The sequence below is a fragment of the Protomyctophum bolini genome (assembly GCF_963924005.1).
Source record: "Protomyctophum bolini genome assembly, chromosome: 19".
Classification (NCBI taxonomy): Eukaryota; Metazoa; Chordata; class Actinopteri; order Myctophiformes; family Myctophidae; genus Protomyctophum; species Protomyctophum bolini.
In genome coordinates, this window is record NC_137880.1 from 36,124,279 (window position 1) to 36,134,278 (window position 10,000).

At 45.9% G+C, this 10,000-nt stretch overlaps 2 protein-coding genes across 8 annotated transcripts in view; one reads left to right on the forward strand and one right to left on the reverse strand.

Moving 5' to 3' along the window:
• ccm2 (CCM2 scaffold protein) overlaps window positions 1-10,000 on the reverse strand; it is a 421,717-nt gene that overhangs the window by 241,201 nt on the left and 170,516 nt on the right. The gene's annotated exons all lie outside the window — the stretch shown is intronic.
• eya4 (EYA transcriptional coactivator and phosphatase 4) overlaps window positions 1-10,000 on the forward strand; it is a 105,736-nt gene that overhangs the window by 31,497 nt on the left and 64,239 nt on the right. Inside the window, exon 1 of one of the 7 annotated variants that reach the window (XM_080790975.1) lies at window positions 9,787-9,954. The exons of the other annotated variants lie outside the window; for them this stretch is intronic. The gene's annotated coding sequence lies outside the window, so the exon portion shown is untranslated. Of the gene's footprint in view, window positions 1-9,786; window positions 9,955-10,000 lie in introns of those variants that run through there. 7 annotated transcript variants of the gene reach the window in all.

The window sequence follows — 10,000 nt, forward strand, 5'->3', positions numbered from 1 at the left end:
TATAGTTCTCAAACTATTTCACGTCAAGGACCCCAAGAAATATCTGTAGATTGGCCACCGACCCCCATCTCAAAATATGTTGTTCCAGGGACCTCCCCAGAAGAAAAGATTTGAGTTAAAAACGTTCGCTCTGAAAGAATATATATTCCAAATTTGTGCCACATTTTCAAGATTTTTCAAAAAATAGCAGATCTTGGCACTCGGTGCCGCGCTATGAGCTTGTAGATCTGCTGTTTTTCAATAGCTAAAGTATAATGCTTAACAACACCAAAAGGGGTTCCCCGCCCAGAATGTCTTAACCCATTCTGAACGGGAACCCATTTTGGTGTTAGCATCATGTTATGCTTTAGCTATTGAAAAATAGCAGATCTACAAGCTCATAGCGCGCCACCGAGTGGCGCGCTACGAGCTTGTAGGTCTGCTATTTTTGAAGAAATCGAAGAACGACTGACATTTCTAGAGTCTGATCTCGGGTCAGAATGGGTTAATCAGACCAGTGTGTGTCCAGTGGAAACCTCGTATGAATCTGATCTCAGGTCAGAATGTCTTAATGAACTCATGGGCGTGATATAAGCCCCTCTCTAATTGTCTGAAACTCATCTCCCTCCCGGACGGGCCTTCTGAATGGAGACAACTTCCCCATCGCGCGTCTTCCCTTTTCGCTCGGAGCAAATCGCTGCCTCCCTCCCGTTGTTCTCTGGTTTCTCAGATTGTCTGTATTGTTGTGGTGGGTTAATGGAGAGAACCAATGGCTTCTAATTTTAGCACCCTGTTTTGTCTCTCTTTTCTCTCCCTGGGCACTCTAACCTTTTTCCTCTTTAGACGAGAACACTGAAAGAAAGAGAGAAAAGTGCTGTCACACGATACATCGGGTGCAAGAAACTAGGGCCTTGTGTGTGTGTGTGTGTGTGTGTGTGTGTGTGTGTGTGTGTGTGTGGGTGTGTGTGCGTGTGTGTGTGCGTGCGCCGAATGTCTCCACAGGTATAGTAGAATTTGAGAACTAGACACCAGGACAAATTTCCTCGTCCTGGAGAGCAGTGGTAAAAACGTGAAAAAAATAAAGGATTAGGCGTTTTACTTTAAAGGTTGGGTTTTTTAGGGCTTAGAGATAACGTTTTGCAACGCGACACGTGAGCTTGTAGATCTACTATTTCCAGCTTCAGGATTATAGAGTAAAAAAAACACAAAAAGAAATGTGTAAGAAAATTGCATTTATTAAGTTTTCAAACGTGCGCGTGTTGTGTATGTGTGTCTTGTGTGCCTGTGCATGCATGCATGCATGCATGCATGCATGCGCATACACGGAAATGGGTGTGTGTAAAATGGGTGTGTGTGTGTGTATGCGTATGCATGCGTGTATTGACCTCTGTACGCTCAGCATGTCGTCAGGCCCAACATGAGTGTAGTGACATTCAGAGCCCTTTTCCACCCGTTGGTTCCCAGTGGGAACCGGTTCAGTTCTTTTCCACCGGTTGGTTCCCAGTGGGAACCGGTTCAGTTCTTTTCCACCGGTTGGTTCCCAATGGGAACCGGTTCAGTTCTTTTCCACCGGTTGGTTCCCAATGGGAACCGGTTCAGTTCTTTTCCACCCGTTGGTTCCCAATGGGAACCGGTTCAGTTCTTTTCCACCCGTTGGTTCCCAATGGGAACCGGTTCAGTTCTTTTCCACCGGTTGGTTCCCAATGGGAACCGGTTCAGTTCTTTTCCACCGGTTGGTTCCCAGTGGGAACCGGTTCAGTTCTTTTCCACCCGTTGGTTCCCAATGGGAACCGGTTCAGTTCTTTGTGGTTCTTTATAGTCCATGAGCTCCAAAATTGGACCGTTAATTATGAATTGAGTGCATGGGCAAAACTATACCTGTATTAAATTGATTATAGGATCAATATAAGTAAATTCATATATGATAACCCTTCCACAGTATAGTAGCTTTTTCATATTTTCTATTTTTTGCATATTTTCCTATATATAATGCCTAATTTGCATATTTAAAAAGAAATAAATAACATTTGTAATAGAATAGAATTCATTGTCTCCGTGTATACGTAATCAACTGTGGAAGTTTCATGGTGATAACAATCTAATATAGGTATGGTTTTTTTTGCACACTCAATTCATAATTATTATATATAATGTTCCAATTTTGGAGCTCTGGCTTCATGGACTATAAGAAGAACCACAAAAGAACTGAACCGGTTCCCGAGCGGTGGAACAGGGGCCTCAGAGAGAGAGAGAGAGAGAGAGAGAGAGACATAGAGAACCACCCACCCCCACCTCCCACACCACCACCATCCGCTCCACAAACTCACCCACTTCTTCTCTTTCACTCCCTTTTTACTCTTTTCCCTTTAGAACTTCCTCCTATACTAACTCCACCTGAAAAAAAGGGGGCATTTTTTGGAGGAATAAAGAGAGGGGATAGTTTTACACCTCCCTGGGCGGGGTGGGGGTGGGGGGGGGGGGGTGAAGGAAGGCAGGGGAGGACGAAGAAGAGGGGGAGGGAGGGGGGGGAGGGAGGGAGGGACGGCACAATGTATTTTACATGAAAGGAACAGGCTAGGGTTACCTCGCCGATAACCACTCATACAAATGGAGAGAGAGAGAGAGAGAGAGAGCCTAGAGCAGGGGACAGGTAAATGGGTGACTGTGTGTGTGTGTGTGTGTGTGTGTGTGTGTGTGTGTGTGTGTGTGTGTGTGTGTGTGTAAAGGGGTGGGAGGATAGAGAGAGAGAGAGAGAGAGAGGTGGGAGGATAGAGAGAGCTTGTGTTAGTGTGGTGAGCAACACTCTTCACGAGTGTGTTTTGCGGTCTACACACATCAGCCCATGTCAGTAACACAGGCTGATGTGATGGGGCTGGCAGGATGATCACATTGCACAGGTGTGCGTGCATGCGTGGGTGTGTGTGTGTGCGTGCGTACATGTGTGCGTGCGTGGTCTGTGCGTGCGTGTATATATGTGTGCTTGCGTGCATTGAATTTAACTACTACCAAACATGAAAGTCGCTTCTGTCACTGATGTCACGGCAAAAATGTATGAGCTCTTTAAAAATATATAATGATAATAAGATGCAAGACTGTATAGTGCTTTTCAGTGTCAAGGTTCTGCATCTGAACTTTGGGGTCCATTCTTACACTTTCAGAGTTACATGAATACCCAGGATTTAATGTGCACTCACTGCACTCGTCTGTCTATCTGTTCCTCTGCGTGACTGTCTGTCTGTCTGTCTATCTGCTCCTCTGCGTGACTCCCTGTCTGTCTGTCTATCTGCTCCTCTGCGTGACTCCCTGTCTGTCTGTCTATCTGCTCCTCTGCGTGACTCCCTGTCTGTCTGTCTATCTGCTCCTCTGCGTGACTCCCTGTCTGTCTGTCTATCTGCTCCTCTGCGTGACTCCCTGTCTGTCTGTCTGTTCCTCTGCGTGACTCCCTGTCTGTCTGTCTGTCTATCTGCTCCTCTGCGTGACTCCCTGGCTGTCAGTGGATCTGTGGCCCCTCCCCAGTCCGTGTGTTGGCTCCTGGGTCCTGAGTGATAGATAGAGTGTTGTTGTTCCACTCCCAGAACAAAGTCGTGTTTCGAGGGCCTCTTTTGAAGAGAGAGGGGCGCCGCCGTCAGATGCTCTTAAAACACTCTTAACCCATTCTGACCTGAGATCAGATTCATACGAAGGTTTCCACTGGACACACACACTGGTCTGATGAACCCATTCTGACCTGAGATCAGATTTAAAAAAAATGTCAGTCGTTCTTCGATTTAAAAAAAAAATAGCAGACCTACAAGCTCGTAGCGCGCCACTCGGTGGCGCGCTATGAGCTTGTAGATCTGCTATTTTTCAATAGCTAAAGCATAACCTGATGCTGACACCAAAACGGGTTCCCGTTCAGAATGGGTTAATGTCAACAAAACCCAAAGCCCCCGACACGTCACTTTGCCCTCCAATATATATATACACACATATATATATATATATATATATATATATATATATATACTGCCTCGCTTCTTCACTTCAATTTACCGCTCCGATGCACCGACTGGAGCTTCTGTTTTCTTTTTAGATTTTCTTATTCTGTCGGGCATGTTTTTGGGGCAACGGCTTCCCTCCTCCTCCTCCTCCTCCCACCTTCCAGGGACGTGCAGAGAGTGTTAGAGCCGGGGCAAGGGGCTGATATCCCGTAAAGAGGGGGCACTTTTGGACAAAATAATTGTGAAAATAGCAGATCTTACAAGCTCACAACGTCGCAGAGTGACACGTTGAGAGCTTGTAGATCAGCTATTTTCGGGGGGCGCAACCCAGCACTCTTTTATAGCTATAGTGGAGATGCGGTGTAACGGATTTCTAAACATATTTGTTCGACGCGAAATACTGTGTTCAAGTTCAAGAGACTTCTACTTCGGGAAAAAAGCAATTCTCCTGAATGGAGGAGGGCATTTGCATTTATTTCACCATGTAGTAAACGCTGCATTCGTGGTCTGGAGAGGGCAGTTGTTTTACAGACGGGTAAAAAGGGCAGGGGCTGAAGCCCCCCTTTGATGTCTATGTGTGCACGTCCCTGCCTCACCCCCCCCCCCCCCCCCCCCCCCCTCCTCTGCTTGCTGTGAAACTATTTGGTCGGGGATGTTTATGGACGCCCCTGTCCAAAGGGGTCCTGCCTGGCTAATAATAACGTGCTTGAGTTGTCAAGCGCTTCGGCAACACCCTAATCTGTTCTGACAGCTAGTCCTCTGCATTGGCACGCACGCACACATGCACGCACACGCACGCAGTCGCACGCACGCATGCACACACGCACGCACGCACGCACGCACAGCACGCACGCACGCACACACGCACGCACACTGTCACTACAGCATGTGTATGTACTGTATGAGTAGACTACTCGCATACATACCTACACACACAGTCAGTCACACACACACACACACAGACACACACACACACACACACACACAGACACGGGCACATCCACAGACAGTCCATCAATCAGGGTGTTTATAGGCATATAGAGGGAATGTATGTATGCAGCGGGACGGGACAGACGGACAGACGGGGGCGCGTGCTGTCGCTATGGTGAGCAGGCTCAAAGATGGCTGGCTCCCAGTTTGAATCACTTCCAAATTGGTCCCTGGATCTGCCTCTAAACATTAGCCCTCCTCTCGCTCTCTCTCTCTCTCTCTCTCTACACACCCCCAGGTCTTCCTTCTCTCTCTCTCTCTCTACACCTCTCTCTCTCCTCCTCCTCAGGCCTTCTGTAAGTCTGGCTGTACATTGTGCGGTCGGTCTATACAGTCGTCCCAGACGGTCAACCTGGTTTCCTATATTATAAGCCTGTAATGTTTCTCCCAGCTCTGTACGGAGTCTCCCAGGTCCATATTAACTCAGCCTCTGTACGGAGTCTCCCAGGTCCATATTAACTCAGCCTCTGTACGGAGTCTCCCAGGTCCATATTAACTCAGCCTCTGTACGGAGTCTCCCTGCAGGTCCATATTAACTCAGCCTCTGTACGGAGTCTCCCAGGTCCATATTAACTCAGCCTCTGTACGGAGTCTCCCAGGTCCATATTAACTCAGCCTCTGTACGGAGTCTCCCAGGTCCATATTAACTCAGCCTCTGTACGGAGTCTCCCTGCAGGTCCATATTAACTCAGCCTCTGTACGGAGTCTCCCAGGTCCATATTAACTCAGCCTCTGTACGGAGTCTCCCAGGTCCATATTAACTCAGCCTCTGTACAGAGTCTCCCAGGTCCATATTAACTCAGCCTCTGTACGGAGTCTCCCAGGTCCATATTAACTCAGCCTCTGTACAGAGTCTCCCAGGTCCATATTAACTCAGCCTCTGTACGGAGTCTCCCAGGTCCATATTAACTCAGCCTCTGTACGGAGTCTCCCAGGTCCATATTAACTCAGCCTCCAATGGCTCTGCTTAAGTTATAGAGGTTTATCATAGCAACAAGTCCAGTTAGCATCACTGTGTGTGAGTGTGTGTGTGTGTGTGTGTGTGTGTGTGCGTGCGTGCGACTGTGATAAGTGACAGGGTGTAGTTAAGTACTGAGCAAATCTCTGCTGTCGGGTGAAAACCTCACACGTCCAAAAACCTTCCTTTTGTATTATTATAAAAACGAAAAAATAATAATAATGCTGAACGTAAATGGACTATTCTCAGTACTTTTGTGCAAGCCTCCTGTATGACGCAGGCATTCATTTACCATGAAGAAGAAAGAAAACATAAAAAGATTGTGCTTGTCCTTATAATCGACAGCTTTTCGATGAATTGAGGACATTAAGGAAAGACCCCAATGGAAACATAGCCATATAAGCTTCCTTGGGTTTAAAATAAATCCTCTCAGGAGTGTATATACCTTGTATTGAACTGTTACTTCCCTGTGTTTCATTTTTTTTATTCCTGCAAAAAGTAATCGATCAATAATTCAAAAGCGGGGTTACAGTACCTGCTGGCCTAGCGGTCCAGGCACAGCATGCCCACATAATATAGGCTCTGGGCCTGACAGCGTGTCGCGTGTTCGAGTCCCGTTCATGACCACCTTTACTCCATGTCTCTCCCCTTCTCTCTCTCTCTCTCCCTCTTTCCTGTCCATCTTCACTTAATACCACCAATAAAAGCACAAAAGCCAAAAGCAGCGTTTCTCATTGCCAGTGGTGGACAACAACGTTCTCGAGTCACAGCTTATATCCTGGTCAAATGTTACTGTGGAGAGTATAGGTTGCTACCTTCAGGCAGGAGGTATTTCGGCTCACCTCCCCATGTGGTAGACTACCACAGCACCTCAACGGCCCTATAAAAACAAGGCTCCGGACATCCCAAAACAAACTAGTCAGGCTTCATACTTGGCCTAATTCCCAGAACCTGCACCTCACCTCCGCTAATTTTGATAGGTTGGAATGGCTTAGGTTTGACGACAGAGTACACAGCAGCTTGCTCATTTCGGATAAGGAGGCATGTGTAGCTTTGTCAAAGAGTCTGTTTTATATCCCGTGTTTTTGTGGCTGAATAACAAACTTTATCGACCTTAGAGAGCGACCGCGGCTCTAAACTGGATGATAAATAGCCATTTGGCTATTCTGAGTGGCCAAAGAGCATTGATCACGCCTCCATGCAGGTCTTTAGTTTACTCAAGTTAGGGAATAAGACCTGGTACTTTTAAGACACACAAAATACAGCCCATGGTGTACCATGCAGCGTACAATAAGGTCAGATTAAAGAGGTCCTTTGTCCACCAGTCGACATTGAGGCTTAATCAGGAGTTGTAGTAGCCATGGGGTTATCTATAGGCGGTGGACATGGCTCTTGTCTTCATGTCTTTATGTAGTCCTATATGTACAGTAAATGGTCTTGTTCTTTGTGTTATGTCAAATGTGTGTATTATGTGTTCTGCATATACTTGGTTGACAAAGTTCAGTGTGAACTGACAATAAAGTACTATATCATATCATATCATATATCATATCACAGTATCACTCAACTATAGTTTCTCAGCCAAATTTGTCCTTTTTTAAAATGCTTTAAGAGTATAGATCTAAAAGATCTAAAAAGCTCACAACACATGCTACGTATACTGGACACTAATTCCCTTAAGTACAGTACTCAGATAAATCATGTGTTTCATTAGTCACAGCACAGGGAAAGAGGGGACATCTTCAGACGAAGGCAGCTGGGAGATGGAGTGTGTGTGTGTGTGTGTGTGTGTGTGTGTGTGTGTGTGACGTGTGTGTGAGTCCACCTAGGTGGTACACACTATACAGTTACTGTGACCAGTCATGCTGCGCACACACACCCTCCCTAAACCGCAGCCCCCCCCCCCGGCCAGGCCAGGCTAGGCTGCAGGGCGCACACACACACACACACACACACACACACACACACACACACACACACACACCACATCTGATCCACACATGTAGGCCGTGAGCATGGTTCCAATTAGCGCAGATTCTATGTGTGTTCTGCTAGTAGTACATGTGGGTCTCGGTGTGTGTGTGTGTGTGTGTGTGTGGGAGGGTGGGGGGTGGTGGGGGGGGGGTCCTAATTGCGTAGTGTGAAGTTTATGGTCTGGGCTCTGCTTTCTACTGCGCAGCAAGACACTGACATTACGTCTACATGTACAATGTACATGCATGTCATCTGTGACGGCTACACGCACACACACACACACACACACACACACACACACACACACACACACACAGTTCATTTTATCGTGGTAACTCCAAGAGTATATACAAATGGACCATTTGGTTCCATTCTCTCTATCGCTTCAGAGTTAAATGAAGCACACAAAATTGTAACAATACAATTTTGCGTGCTTCATTTATACTTCAGTATAGGAGCATTAATTCATTCATATTGTAGGACTATATACCAGAGCTTCCAATCTCCCAAAATTTACTGCATAAAATATCAGATAATTAATGCACTTATGAAGCCATGCAGGCTATTTGAGTTTTCTTCTGTTTCAGTCTATAAATAAGAACACAGTCCAGTTTAGTTCCAATTCTAAAGTAAGACAGATTAAGACATTAATCTGATTGATTCTAGAATTAAAACAGACCTCGGCGTTCCTGTTACATTTAACCACACTCCTTTGGTCTTTACTTTAATTGTATTTGAATAATTTAATAACTAAATAATTAACCACTGAATAACTAACACAATAAACAACACATAAATACATAAAAAATGTATATCTTGAATGGTGTAACCCAACTAAGAAACCCATTTGGGTCAATTGTTACTTAATTTAATTGTTAATTGTAGATTGCCACTGATTCCTTACAGGTCTTTTTTTCTTTTTTTTTTTTAACCCTTTCAGAGATATTGATCAGTGGATATTTAACAGTGTAATTTAACCCATTCAGGACGGGAACGTCCTTTTGGTGTTTTAAGCATTATGTTATACTTGTCATTAGGCTATTGAAAAATTGCAGATCTATACAAGCTCATAGCGAGCTTGTAGATCTGCTGTTTTTGAAAAAATCGTGAAACTGTGGCGGATATCTTTGAATATATATTCTTTCAGACGAGCGAACGCTTTTAACTCAAATCTTTGCTTCTGTAGCAGGGACCCCTGTAGCAGGGACCCCTGCTACAGAAGGGACCCCCCCCTACAACATATTCTAAGATGGGGGTCGGCGGCCAATTACATATAATTGTGGGGGTCCTTGACGTGAAATTGTCTGAAAACCAGCTGACATACAGTAGAAACATGAGGTTTTTCCAGAAAAGACATTTGTATAGAATCTGGTCTCAGGTATAAATTAGTTAACAGAAGGAGGAGGAGGAGGAGGAGAAAGAGGGACTGGGGGAGGAGGCAGAGGAGGTGGGGGAGGAGGAGGGGGAGGGGGAGGAGGGGAGGAAGAAATGTTCCCCTTCACCGGAGCAGTGTGAGACAGGAGCTGCTCATGGACTGACCTATTGCACACGGAGCTGGGGCGAACGAGCATTAGAGACACACACACAGAGAGAGAGAGAGAGAGAGGTGTAGTTTATAGGGACAGTATCTCACTGTCTCTTCTCAACAGCATGAAGCTATTCCTGCTGCTACTTGTCTGTGTGTGATAGAGAGACAACAGAAAGAGATAGAGAGAGACAGAGAGAGAGAGAGGGAGAGGGAGAGCAACAAGATGCTGGATGATACCCGGAGTTCAAAGAAACTCAGATAAATAGATATAGACCCGTGGAATGACGCGCCTCCACAGTTGTACGGCGTGAGCGTGTGTGTGAGTGAGTGAGTGTGTGTGTGTGCACGTGGTGTAGCATGTGTGTGTGTTGACCAGCGGGCCAGAGAGTGAGTGCTGCTGTATCTCCTTTCTGAAGGTGTTGTACGGTACGGTATACGTACTGTACACACAGGGTGGACTGTACTTTACTACAGGCTCTATTGTGCTGCTCTCTATATGGACGTATCTACTGTAGGACTGCTTTCTGACATGCTCACACTCTGAGGTAAGAAATGGCACTTTCTACACACTGTGTGTGTGTGTGTGTGTGT